Consider the following 14,031-nt stretch of genomic DNA (forward strand, 5'->3'; position numbering starts at 1 on the left):
TATAGTATGTTATGCCAATTGAGCTTGATGTCCCCTGCGACTATGGTCCCAAGCCCGCAGGATCAACTACTCGGTCCCTCTGGGTAGCTGGCTAGAGGTCACCATATTTCTTGAGGAGGCACAAAACTATGTGAAGTGTTAACTGACCAGGGAGCCCTAAACATGGTAAGCTAATTTTAGCAACTAGTAACATATTGTAGTAGCTCTGGTGGAGCAGTGGTTAAGGCATTTGGCTGCTAACTAAAAGGTCAGTGGTTCAAACCCACCAACCACTCTGTGGAAGAAAGATGAGGCAATCTGCTTCCATGATGATTTACTGCCTCAGAACCCTGTAAATCTTTAGATTTACAGCCTTAGAAACCCTATGGAGGTTGTTAAGAGTTGGAATCCACTCAGTGACAATGAGTTTGGTTTTTGGCTTTGAGTAACTTGTATTGTAACTAGTAGCATTGTAGGAGCTCTGGTGGCAAGTGGTTAAGGCATTTGGCTGCTAACCAGAAGGTGCAGCTGGAATGCTCCTTGGAAGTGAGAATGGCTGGACTTTGTCTCGCCTACTTTGGTCATATCTTCAGAAGGGATCATTCCCTGGAGAAAGGATATCATGCTTGGTAAAGTGGAAGGTTAGCAAAAAAGGGGAAGGCCCTCCATAAGATGGATTGACACAGTGGCTGCAATGATGGACTCACGTATAGCAAAGATAGTGTGGATGGTGCATGACCAGGCAGTGTTTCATTCTGTCGTACATAGGGTCACTATGAGTCGGAGCCGACTTGACGGCACCTAACAACAACAACAACAACAACAAGGGAAGGTTGGCCATTTGAATCCCCTTGCTGCTCTGTGAGAGAAAGATGAGACAGTCTGCTTCCATAAAGATTTACGGCCTTAGAAACTCTGAGGACAGTTCTACTCTACCATATAGGGTCCCTATGAGTCAAACTTGATGGCAGTGGGTAGTAACATATTGTGACTTGATGTTTTTGTTTTTTTCTATTCTGGTGAAAATATGCACAACAAAACATTCACCATTAATTTGATTTTGTTAACGTGCAAAGATGAGAAAATTCCTAGATTTTTCCTGCCCTTTATGGATGGAATATTTGTATTTTGCAAACAAGATCACTTTGCAGCTCCACCCTGAGGCCTAGTCCTGCACCTTAGTTACAGGACAGACTAGACTACCTCATCTCCCCACAGGCTACCTTAGTCCCATCTCTGCTTCTCTGTGAGGTTGGCAAGCTTATCATTGCTCAGCAACTGCTTGCTAAGAGCTACAAGTGATGCTATGGATGGGCGACCCTTCCCAGAGGAGTGTGTAGCCCTTTTCCAGGTGTTGTAACAGTGGTAGGAACAGTACCGGACATAGAGTGGTTTACTGGTGCTTTCTGAAATAGATTGGGCCATATTACTGCTAAAGCTTCTTTCTAGTTCTCAAACTTGACACTATGACCTTCAGTCAGGTCATGGGGCCCAGTTGGGGCCCTGTAGAGGATGTTGGCCAGCAAACCATCATTTCTCCACATTCCCTCTCCCACTCATCCATTGTTCCCTAGCTATCTCTTTGTTATGTGCTATATTGGAAGTAGAAGCATTGTAAAAAGAGGCCTAATAAGACTTCCTATTGCTGGATATGCTTATTGAGGTACAGTTTTGCTTGTGTTTTATTTTTTGTTTCCTAAGACCTTTGTATCACTTTGAACAGGCCATTCAAATAGAAATTACTTATGTTTCCTGGACATGGATTACTTCCAAGCTCTGCCTCCTGCTATACTAATTGAGTTGACTCAGTTTAATAATAACTTATAGGATCTTTTCACATGCTGCTTAGTGAAGATTTCTCTCTGTCCATGACCAGTGACCCCAGCGAAGAGTTCATCAGCTTAAAGGTATCCCTTGTTTTAAGCAAACTTGATGTATGGAAATTTGGATTTATATCCAAAATATAAGTATTTTTTTGTTTTGAATTCTTCACATTAAAGGAACTTTGCAATAGAATTCCTTCTCTAGGAATTTAATACTTTACTCTTACAGCTTCTTCCCACAGTCTATGATCTTCCATTATTGGTGGCAATGACTGCCTGTCACTTTTACCTGCCTTGTCCTCTCAGCACCCCACCCCCCACATGTGCAGCCTCTGAACCAGGAATGTGACTGGACTCTCCTTTTGCAGCCTCCCAGGCATGTCATCAGGAAGGCTGGTGTGGCAGCCAAGCCAGGTGCTGTCACAGGCTGTGGGTCAGGGTGTATCCTGGCCTTCCTCCGAGGTGCCTCTGGGAGGGTGCCATTTGCCAAACTTTTGGTTAGTAGACAGGCACTTAACCACTTGTGCCACCTAGGGACCCCTGCCCAGCACCCACTGGCCCAGTCTCTGCTGATGCAGTATTCGTTTACATGCCAGGAGTTTTCTGGACTGTCTGTGTCTGTGCTGCCTTACTCTGTGCAGCTGCTTTCTTTTTATTCAGGTCACTAGGCTATTTTAACAGGCTTTTTGAGGTCCAAACACTTGGGTCTAGGCAATAGGCAGGGAAATTCAGAGTGGAGTATAGATTGTTCCCTGATAGTAAAGGAAGTCAAGGACTTTGGCTTTAAAACCTCACTCATAGTGGGACGTAGGAAAGGTGAGAAGGAAACTAATTTATTAAGAGTCTGCTTTATAAATACTATGCATGTTATGCCATCATCTCGTTTAATTCTTGCAACAGTCTTGGGAAGGTAAGCATGTGATGCCTACTTAACAGGTCAGCAAACATGAGGCTAGCAAATTCGATGACTTCCTGAGATCTCTCAGCTGGTAAATGTTGTAAGCTGCTGTCCACTCCGCCCCCAGCTCATGGTGCCCCCATGCACAACAGAATAAAATGCTGCCCAACCTTGCACCATGCCATTGATCATTACGAATCAGACTGTTGTAATCCATGGGGTTTTCATAAGCTGATGTTCAGAAGTAGATCACCAGGCCTTCTTCCTAGTCTGAGTCTAGAAGTTTCACTGAAAGTCTTTCAGCATTATAGCAACACACAAGCCTCCACTGACACATGGGTGGTGACCGCATGTGAGATATTTTGGCTGAGAATCGAACCCTGGTTTCTTGCATAAACTCAAACTAAACTCACTGCTGTGGAGTTGATTCCAACTCATAGCAACCCCCTTTGGGTTTGGAGGCAGTAAATCTTTATGGAAGTAGATTGCCTCGTTCCGTGGAGCAGCTGGTGGCTTTGAACCACCAACCTGCTTGTTAGCAGTCAAATGCCTTAGGCACCACACCTCCAGAGCTCCTTGGTTTCTTGCATGGAAGATGAGAATTCTACCACAGAGCTGTCACTGCCCCCTCAGCTACAGATAACCAAAAACTGGTTGGCATCGAGTTGACTTGGACTTACAGTGACCCCATGTGTATCAGAGCAGGACTATGATCCATAAGGTTTTCAGTGGCTAATTTTTTCTGAAGTAGCTTTCTTACATGGTGCTTGTGGGTAGACCTGAACCTCCAACGTTTCAGTTAGCAGCTGAGTGTATTAAGCATTTTCACCACCCAAGGACTGCAGCTGGTAAATAGTGGTATTACATTGGATTAGGAGCCCTGGTGCCACAGTGGTTAAAGTGCTCAACTGCTAACCAAAAGGTTGGTGGTTCGAATCCACCAACCGCTCTGTGGGGGAAAGAAAGATGACGTGGTATGCTTCCATAAAGACTTACAGTCTTAGAAACGCTATAGGCAGTTCTCTGTCCTATTAACATCACTGTGGGTTGGAATCTACTTGACAGCAGCAGATTTGGTTTTGATTTTGAAATTGAATTATGAAAAGCAAAATGTGTAGTCATTAAGAGCATGGACTCTAACCAAACTGGACTGTATAGCTTACTAGTGTGTGCCCTTGGGTATGTAACTTAACTTTTCCAGGCCTCAGCTTCCTCATCTGTTCAATGGTATGATAAAACTACTTTACCTGTTTGGGTGTGAGCATTTAGAACTCTGTCAGGCAAGTGGTAAGCATATGGTGAGCACCTTAAGTGTTAGGTAGTGTTGTTATTGCCTGTGTTCATGACACTTGGAATGCAATCCCGAGGTTTTGGGTTTCCTTTCATCTAGGGAACAATCTCCAGAGGAGCACGTGTAAGTCCATGTTGTGCAATAAGTCAGAAACAGGTTTCTTTGCAGTCTTTGCATAGGTAAGAATACCAATTCCAAAAGGGCAGATCTCTCTTTTCTCCTGGCCCCTCTCTCCTCAGCAGCCAGATCCCTGGCTGAGTCCTCTACCCTACTCCTGACATCGGCTTTTTTTTTTTTTTTTTTTTTGTAAAACCAAAACAAAACTCAGTGCCGTTGAGTCAGTTCCCACAGACTGCCTCATGTTTATTCCGCAGAGCAGGTGGTGGGTTCGAACCAGTGACCTTTTGATTAGCAGCTGAGCTAACCAGAGCTCCTTTATCAGTGTAAAAGTACCCTCAAAAGTCCACCCCATCTCCAACTTCTACTCTCCAGCTCCTTATGCTTTGCCTCATCTCCAGGTTTTCTCCATTGCTTTTCCTACTCCTAGCACTTCTTTAGACTTCCTGGAATAATTTATTCACTCATTTATTTGTTATCTGTTGGGCTCTTTTCCATGTGTCGTACTGTACTGGATATGAGGAAAGCGTATGGGTTCAAAAGAAGTATAAGACCTTGTCTTATTCATGGTGAACCTCCCTGCTTCAGAAGATACAATATGAATATACAGAATAGGTGGGTAAAAGAAGAATAAAAGTGATGAAATACCAAAGTGGCACAGATAGTGTGACTTTAGTATTTGGAGAAAACAAGGACTTTAACTATTACTTTTTTAGAATCTATTATGTACCAAGCACCGGATTCGATGCTTTGCATGCACTGCCAACCTTGCAAGTTGGATGATACTTTAATAATGTGTTGCATTGAGCAAATGTGCTTCAAAAGACCTCTTTAAAGTATTAAGGAGCAAAGATGTCACTTTGAGGACTGAGGTGTGCCTGACTCAAGCCATGGTGTTTTCAGTCACCTCATAATGCATGCAAAAACTGGACAATGAATAAGGAAGTCTGAAGAAGAATTGATGCCTTTGAATTATGGTGTTGGCAAAGAATACTGAATATACCATGGACTGTCAGAAGAACAAACACATCTGTCTTGGAAGAAATACAACCAGAATGCTCCTTAGAAGTGAGGATGGCAAGACTTTATCTCATGTGCTTTGGACATGTTATCAGAAGAGACTTCTTCTCTGGAGAAGGACCTTTTGGTAAGGTAGTGGGTCAACAAGAAAGAGAAAGACCCTTAATGAACTGGATTGATAGAGTGGCTGCAACAGTGGGCTCAAGCATGGCAGTGATTGTGAGGATGGTGCAGGATTGGGCAGTGTTTCTTTCTGTTGTACACAGGGTTGTTATAAGTCAGAACCAACTCAATGGTACCTAATAATGACAGCGTGAAAGAGGGCACAGAGATGTTAGGATCTTGTCAATGACATGTAGTACATGAGTAACTGGAGCCTGGGATTTGAACCCTTGTCTGCACTGACTCCTGTGGGTCCATGTAGGCAATTTGAACTATGTCCTAGGTCACTGGTAGGTTTGGCTAGGGGAGATGAGGGGACTGGTATAGGCAGAAGCTTCAGTTGAGAGTGAGCCTATGATATTCTAGGGCAGTGAGGAGGCCAGCCTGGCCAGATTGGAGTTGAGTTCGTTATTTATGGACCATTGTACCAGGCAGTGTCTGGGTGTTAGGAGACGAGTAAGACATATTCCTAGCCTTCTGGAATCTTCCTGTCGCTGGGGAGACAGACACACAAATAGATTATTTCAATGCAGTGGGGTAAGAGGTGATGAGGGTAAGTATAGGCTGCAGTGGGAGCCGAGGAGAGGGGGCCCTGAAAAGGAGGTGCTGCTGGAGAGTGGTCTTGGAAGATAAGTTAATGACAGGCCGGGAGTTGGAGGCCAGAAGGATTTTCAAAAAATAGGAGAGTAGTATGAACAAAGGCATGGGTTCTGAGGCTTCTCTTGTTAGAAGTAAGTTTATCCACCTGGTCCAGTGGCTGCCAGGTACAATTATAGGCACTGGGGTGTCCAGTCTGTTCAAACATACAAAGCAACAGGATGGAAGTAGTATTTTAGGTAGGTAAATCTGGTGGAGGCAGGAGACATGAGAGTTAGGCAAGGCCAGCTGTGGAAGGGTTGGCAAACCTTCTCTGTAAAGGACCTGATAGTAAATATTTTAGACTTTGTGGGCCAGCCAGTCTGTGACGCAGCTACTCCATTCTACCATTGTAGCGTGAAAGCAGTCACGGACAGTTCACGAATGAATGGGTGTGGCTGTGTTCCAATAAAGCTTTTATTCCACTGAAATGTGAATTTCATGTAATTTTCACTTGTAACAGAATAGACTTCTTTTCATTTTTTTTTTCCTTTCAACCATTTGAAATGTGAAAACTATTCTTAGCTTGTAGGCCAAATTTGGCCAATAGGTTGGGCTGTGGTTTGCTGACCCCGGAGCGATGGCAATAATTCAGCTTTGACATGATGAACTGGAACAGGATATTGGCAGTGGATGTAGAGAGGAAAGGACTGATGCCAGAGAGTTTGGAAAGAGGACCCTGATCAGATAGGAGAGATAAAGAGAGGGACGAGCACCAGATAACACTAAAGTTTTAAGTTTGAGTGTCTTCCCAGCTCTCTCTTGGCCTTGTTTTCCATGTGCTAAGAAAATAATTCTGGAGAAAAACTCAGTGATCGCTTCCAGATTTCCATTGGCACTGTGGATTGTTTGCATCATTTTCGTGCAGGTATCCCTGCACCAGTCACCTATGCTGCTGCCTTGGCTGCCAGGTGCATGGGGCAGGAGGTGGCTCCTGCTATAACTGGGATGGCAGGCCAGCCTGTTTATTGGAGCCCAGGAAAGGGCCGTTTTTTGGGTAACTTTATTTTGATATAATTTCAAATTTACAGGGAAGTTGCTATAGTAGTAGTACAGTAGTACTAGGAGCTCCCCCTCCCCCACCTCCAGCCCCCATCCTCATACCTGCAACTTAGATTTATCATTTGTTTCCGTTTCGCCCTGCTTGCTTTATTATTCTCCTCTTCTCCTTTACATGTGCATTGTTCTCTGACCTACTTGTAAGTTGGAGACACTGTGCTCCTTTACCCCTAAGTACTTCAGGGTGGATTTAGCAAGAATAAGGATATCCTCTTCCACAACATAGTATAGTGAATCAACATTGGAACACCTAACGATACAATGTGGTTATCTAATTATTGTTTTTAACCTAACACCCTTGTTATAGCTGTTACTTACAGATTACTTGTCATATGTAATAATGATACTACTGTTCCTATGACAGGGATGCAGTCACAGGTACCTGCTCAGCACTGAGCACTCCCAGAAGTGGTTGTCCAGCCCCTCTATACTGGGGCTGCTCAGTGGGGTACAGGCAGGACCAGCAGCTGCATAAAAGGAGAGCAATCCTAAGGCTAAAGGATCATTTGTTATCCAGAGTTTCTAAGCTGCTGGACGACAGGGGCATATTTTACTTTGCATACCAATTGGTACCAGTTGCCATAGATTCTAACTCATGGTGACCCCATGTGTGTCATATGCTCTGTAGGAATTTCAATCTCTGATTTTTTGGAAGTAGATTACCAGGCCTTTCTTCCAAAGCACCTTTGAGTAGATTTGAACCTCCAACCTTTTGGTTAGCAGTCAAGTGGGTTAAATGTTTGTATTATTCAGGCTCCTGCTGTTTCCTGCATCTTTTATGAGGCATTTCATCTCCTAAATGAACAGCATCCTCAGGACCCAAGATCTCAGTTATAGTTACAAACGTTCTTTTAGCTTTCCTCTCCTCTGCTGCATATTGGTCTGTGGAAAATAATTCTTCTAGGATGGGTTTTTCCCCCTACCCAGGCTTGATCTAGAAAATAAAATAGAAATAAATTGGAATTACTTATTTTGGAAATAAATGGTAGTAAAATCTACCATTTCTGATTTGGGGGCATAAAGGGACTTTCTGTTTGCTACTTTAATAGATTGAAACCAGAAATAGGGAAGTGTCTTGTACATATTCCTTGTGAGTAGCTGTAGCTTCCATAGTTCCCATGAAACTATGGAAAAAGAAATCTGGAAATTCAGAGTATGATGAGAAAGGAATGCAGGGAAGGCTCTTTTCTCTGCATCAAGTGTGTGATTCACGACATTCAGCTAAGTTCTCTGTGACTTAACTAAATGCTTTTTATTATTATTATTATTATTGTGATCTGGGTGAAAATTTACAGAGCAAATTCGCTTTCCATATAGCAGTTCACATACACTTTGTCTCATGACATTGACCACAATTTACCACAATGCAACAGCTCCCTTCCCACTTCCTCCCCACAGTTACCTCTTCTCTGTGTTCATCCCTCCATGCCCTCATGTCCCCTGAGCTGTCTCCCTATGCATAAGCAACCCTTCTTTATCCCATGATTGTTCTCTCTAAAGAGTGTATCTACCTCAGACAAATGTTCAACTCATATGCCTGTCTTTTGTTTGGCTGGAAACCACAGGTGTGGGTTCATTTCCAGACCTGAAGGGCAGCTAGGGGCCGTAATCTCAGTGGTTCTACCAGGCTCTATCGGACCAGCAAACCTGGTCCCCCACCCTTTTTTTTCTCCAAATGATTTTGAGTTTTGTCCACATTGTTCTCCCTCTCTATCAAGGATCTCCTACATAGATCCCCTTCCAAGTGGATGACAGTGGTAGCCGGGCACCATCTAGTTCTTCTGGTCTCATAGTCGTATAGGCTGCAGATCAGATGGTGTACCAGTCGCTAGGACTAATTGTTTCCATGAATTTTGTTTTTCTTCATTCTTCTTTGCTCTGGACGAGGAGAGACCCATTGTTGCATCTAGATGGCAGCTTGCTAGCTTTTAAGATCCCAGTTGCTACTCGCCAAAGTAGGAGGTGGAACAATGTTTTGTATAGTATGTTATGCCAATTGAGCTTGATGTCCCCTGTGACTATGGTCTCAAGCCCGCAGGTTCAACTACTCAGTTCCCCTGGGTAGCTGGCTGTGACCAAGCCGTGACCACAATCTTGCCCCTTGTGAACTCTACTATACACCTGGGAATTCTGATCATTCACATAAACTTATAGGACTGCTGTCTGCCAACCCTATACATGTTCTTGGATACACTCCCCACTTCATAGACATACCTAATAGTTCAGCATGTCCACCCATCTATCCACCCTTATATCAATGTTTGCCTTCACTGACAACACAGTACTGTGTGTGCAAAAGGATTCATCTTTGTTGTCTCTACCTCCCATGTACCTCTCTATGTCTTTTTCTTCCTCAATGCCACCATATTGGTCACTCACATTTGGTACATTGCCCTTCTCATCACCCAAATTAATACTTATTTCTATCTATCTAACAGCGTTTCCTCCCCTCCCCTCCCATCCCTGGTAACCAACAAAGAAAATTTCCTTCCATAGATAAACCTTTCCTTGACTTTTGCAATAACGGACTAATACAATATTTGTCCTTTTGTGATTGACTTATTTCACTCAGCATAATGTCCTCCAAGTTCATCCATGTTATGTGGTGTTTTGCAGATTCTACATTATTCTTTAGCGTTGCATAGTATTCCATTGTGTGTATGTACCATAGGTTGGTTATCCATTCCTCAGTTGATGGACACCTAGGTTGTTTCCATGTTTTGGCTGTTGTAAATAGTGCTGCGATGAACATGGGTGTGCATATATCTGTTCTTGTCATGGCTCTCATTTCTTTAGGATATATACCTAGTAATGGAATGTCTGGGTCAAATGGTATTTCTAATTCTAACTTTTGAAGGAATCTAAATGTTTGGTTTTTGCCTTAAGCTTACATAGATGTGATTGGAACATTTCATGGTGTTCCATCATTACTGATCTTTTAAGAGCCTGTTCTTATGGTCCAGGACATCTAAAATCCAAAAGTCCTTCAGTGTCTTTGGTCTGCAAGGCTTTATGCTCAGCATGGGGTGGGGGAGGATTTGGTCACAAAGGAGGATAAAGATGTGAGCTGCCTCTGTATTTTGTGCTCTCTTAACAGGTGGGAAGACTTAGATTCTGCTGCTCTTATGCAGTGAGCTCAGGTAAGTTGTTTCATGGTTCTGTGTCACAGTTTTGGCATTTGTAAACTACTTCTGTGATCTTGGGTGAAGCAGAAAGATGTTGGCTAGCCATCAGTTTAACAGGGCATAGTGGGAATAACATTTGAGTATAAAATTCGGCAGATGTGCTTAGAAAGAAAATTCAAGCGCCATTTACATACTGATGTTTGTTTTCATAGCAGCACCCTTAACACAGAGGTTACTGTTCACCACTGGTGTGAATGGACAGACATGTCAAAAGCCACCCTGATGGGACTTGCTTATCTTCTTAGACCTTGTAGTTCATGGACTCCTTCCTCTGCAAGGCAGACAGATTCCTATAAGGTAGACAGATTCAGAAGCATTAACTTAAAAGGTATCCAAAGGGAGTAGAGGTCACAGGCTGTGCTCTTATAGATTATAGTTCACTTCGGGAATCAAGATAAATAATAGAAGAACAGCCACTGGACATCAGGGAGATAGAGAATCAGGTACAAACCATATGTGAGTATTCTGCTGCACAAAAGACCAGAGTAACTGTCCTTCTCACTCCCTCTGCTTCCTGATGATGTTGCTGTTCTAAACATTCCAGGCATGTTTCTGCTGCAGGGCCTTTGCACAGACTGTTCTGCTTCTTCTTCTCTGCAGTATTGCGTGGTTAACTACCTTAACCCCTGCCTGCCTTTGTTCATGCCTTCTTATGAAACCTATTGTGCCACCAAATTTTAAATTTCATCTCGCCCCCTCCCCTTAATATATTGGATTCCCTTTACTCTGCTTTACGTGTTCTTTTTTTTTTTTTTTTCAAATCCATTTTATTGAAATATAATTATGTATAGTGAAATACACAAAACTAAAATGACATGGGTCAATGCTTTTTTTTTTTTTTTTCCCAGTGTACTCTTCCCCTCTCCTCCCACTCTTGGCAACCAACAAGGAAAGTTTCCCTCCATATATAAACCTTTCCTTGACCCTCCGCAACAACAAACTAATACTATTATTTGTCCTTCTGTGATTGACTTGTTTCACTCAGCATAATGGCCTCCAAGTTCATCCATGTTATGTGGTTTATTCTCTAGTGCTGCATAGCATTCCATTATGTGTATGTACCATAGTTTGGTCATCCACTGTTCCCCTGATGGGCACATAGGTTGTTTCCATCTTTTTGCTATTGTAAATATTGCTGCAATGAACATGAGTGTGCGTGTATCTGTTCCCATCCTGGCTCTCACCTCTCTAGGCCATATGCCTAGTAATGGGATTGCTGGGTCAAATGGTATCTCCAATTCCAGCTTTCTAAGGAATCACCATATTGCTTTCCACAGTGTTTGTATCACTTCACAGTCCCACCAACAGCGTATGAGAGTCCCAATCTTCCACATCCCTGCCAGCATTTGTTATTTTCTGTCTCGTTGAACCTTGCCATCAGTGCTGGGGTGAGACGGTATCTCGTTGTTGTTTTGATTTGCATCTCTCTGATGGCCAATGATCGTGAGCGTCTCTTCATGTATTAGCTGGCCACCTGAATATCCTCCTTGGTGAAGTATCTATTAATGTCTTCTGCTCATTTTTCACTTGGATTGTTAATTTCTTTGGTGTTGAGGCATTGGAGTTTTCTATAAATCTTAGCGTTAAGTCCCTTGCCAGATATGTAATTATCGGCAAATATGAATTTGTTGCTGTCATTTTTGTTATGTGCTTTATCGTGGTGTCGATTTCTTTGCTCCATATAATTTTCTGTGCTGAGCTCGTTTAGTTTATGAATCATGTTATTACTTCTTTCGTTGCTATTGGTTTAGTTTTTGCTAAATATTTGTGCTGGTCCTCTTTTTTATTTTGATGTGAAGGTTTGTCATTTTTCTTTGAGGTTACCCTGTGATTTATAGTTTTCTTTCCAAGTTTACAACAGTCTGTTCTATCTTGTAGTTGTCTTGACTTCCCTACCATCTAGAAGTTCTGTAACCACACAGTTTTTTCCCTCTTTTTTGGTTTGTAGTTGTCATCAGTTATCAGTTGATGTCTCTGGTTCCCTGTTTACAATCTTGTAGGCTTATTTACTTTGGATACTTCCATAGCTGGGTTGGTTTCTGGGTTATGTCATCATGTGTATTAATGGTCAGTTGTTGTTGACTGTTGTTGCTTCTCTGTCCAAAGGGCTCCCTTTAGCATCTCTTGTAAGCTTGGTCCGGTTTTAACAAATTCCCTTAATTTCTGCTTGTCTGGAAATGTCCTAATTTTACTATCATATTTGAGAGACAGTTTTGCTGGGGACATAATTCTTGGTTGGAAATTTTTCTCTTTCAGGGTTTTATATATACCATCCCATTGTCTTCTCGCCTGCATGGTTTCTGTAGAGAGATCCAAGCTTAGTCTTATTGGTTGCTCCTTATAGGTAACTTTTCATTTTTCTCATGCTGCTCTCATGATTCTTTCTTTGTCTTTGGTTTTGGTGAGTTTGATGATGATATGTCTTGATGATTTTCTTTTGGCATCTATCCTGTTTGGGATTCGTTGGACTTCCTGAATGGATATATTCTCATCTTTCATCATACCAGGAACATTCTCTTCCAACAAATCTTCAACAATATTCTCTGTGGTTTTATTTGTCTATTCCTGTTCTGGAATTCCAATGACATGTAGGTTATTCCTTTTGATGGTATCCCACAGGAACCTTAAGCTTTCTTCATTTTGTCTTGATCTTTTTTCTGATTGATCTCTTTCCAAAGTAGTATTGAGTTATCTACCTTCATTCTCCCTAATTCTGTCTTCCATTGATTCCATTCTGTTCCTTTGCCCATTCAATGTCTTATCTACTTCTGAAAATTTAGTATTAATCTTCTGGATTTCTTTGTGTACATTTTGTATTATTTCTAATTTTTCATTTATTTTTGTCATTTTGTTCTTGTATTATATTTTGAAATTGTTGTAGGGTTTTCTCTATTTTCCTTGATCTGTCTCTCAAGTTGTTGGGGATACCTAAATATAATTCTTTTGAATTCCTTATCAGGGAGTTCCAATACTGCATTTTCCTCAGGGATGTGTTTTGGGTCTGTATCCTGGTCACTTGTTTTTCCTGCTTTATCTTGCTTCTTTGTGTGGACTGTGATGCTCTGTTGTCTCCGAGGCATTGTGACCTTTTTGTGTTTGTATTTAATTGGTGATTGTATGTTGGAGTGACTTGCCCATGATTTTAGTTTTCTTTGTATGTTATCTACGCAAGCAGGATACTGTGCTGTGCTCTTCTGTTCACTCATTAACAGCACTTATACACTCACCACCTGTCTCCTTTCCTGTTGTCAGCCTCTTGTATGTCCCTGCTATCCTTGGCAAGCAGAGCCTATTCTTAGGTCCCTGAAATCCGAATGCGAATGCTATCACTTTAAAATCCAAAATGGTTGCCACTTGTAAATATTCATAATGGCTGTGCCCTCAGTCACTTTAAATATCCAAAATGGCCACCACTTGTAAACATTCAAAATGGGTGCACTCTCGATCACTTTAAATATCCAAAATGGCTGCCGCTTGTAAACAATCAAAATGGTCATGCCCTCCAGAAAGCAGAAAGTCAACAGCTCAGTTTGTCTCCCTCCTTGCTGTTTCCCTTCCTAGTCAGAGGCCACCAGCACAGTCATCCCTGCAGCCCTTGGTAACCAGGGGTGATCTTTAGGTCAATTCTCAGTTCCCAACACCACCTGGAAATATTTAGGCTGTTGGTCCCGTCAGAGTAGCTGATAGTCCTCAGCTCTGACCCTCTCTGTAGTCACTGTTTTCATTCAGGTTTTTCCACTAGTTGGTGCCTAATTCACTTCTGTATAGTTCCTTTCAAAGCTCAGGGCTCCAGGATTATTTTCTGTATCTCCGTCAAATGGTTTTTCTTTTCTTTGTTCAAGAGGGTCTGTGTCACTTGTC

The sequence above is a fragment of the Orycteropus afer genome, unplaced genomic scaffold, assembly GCF_000298275.1.
Source record: "Orycteropus afer afer isolate SDZICR_OR568_19922 unplaced genomic scaffold, OryAfe1.0 scaffold00040, whole genome shotgun sequence".
Classification (NCBI taxonomy): Eukaryota; Metazoa; Chordata; class Mammalia; order Tubulidentata; family Orycteropodidae; genus Orycteropus; species Orycteropus afer.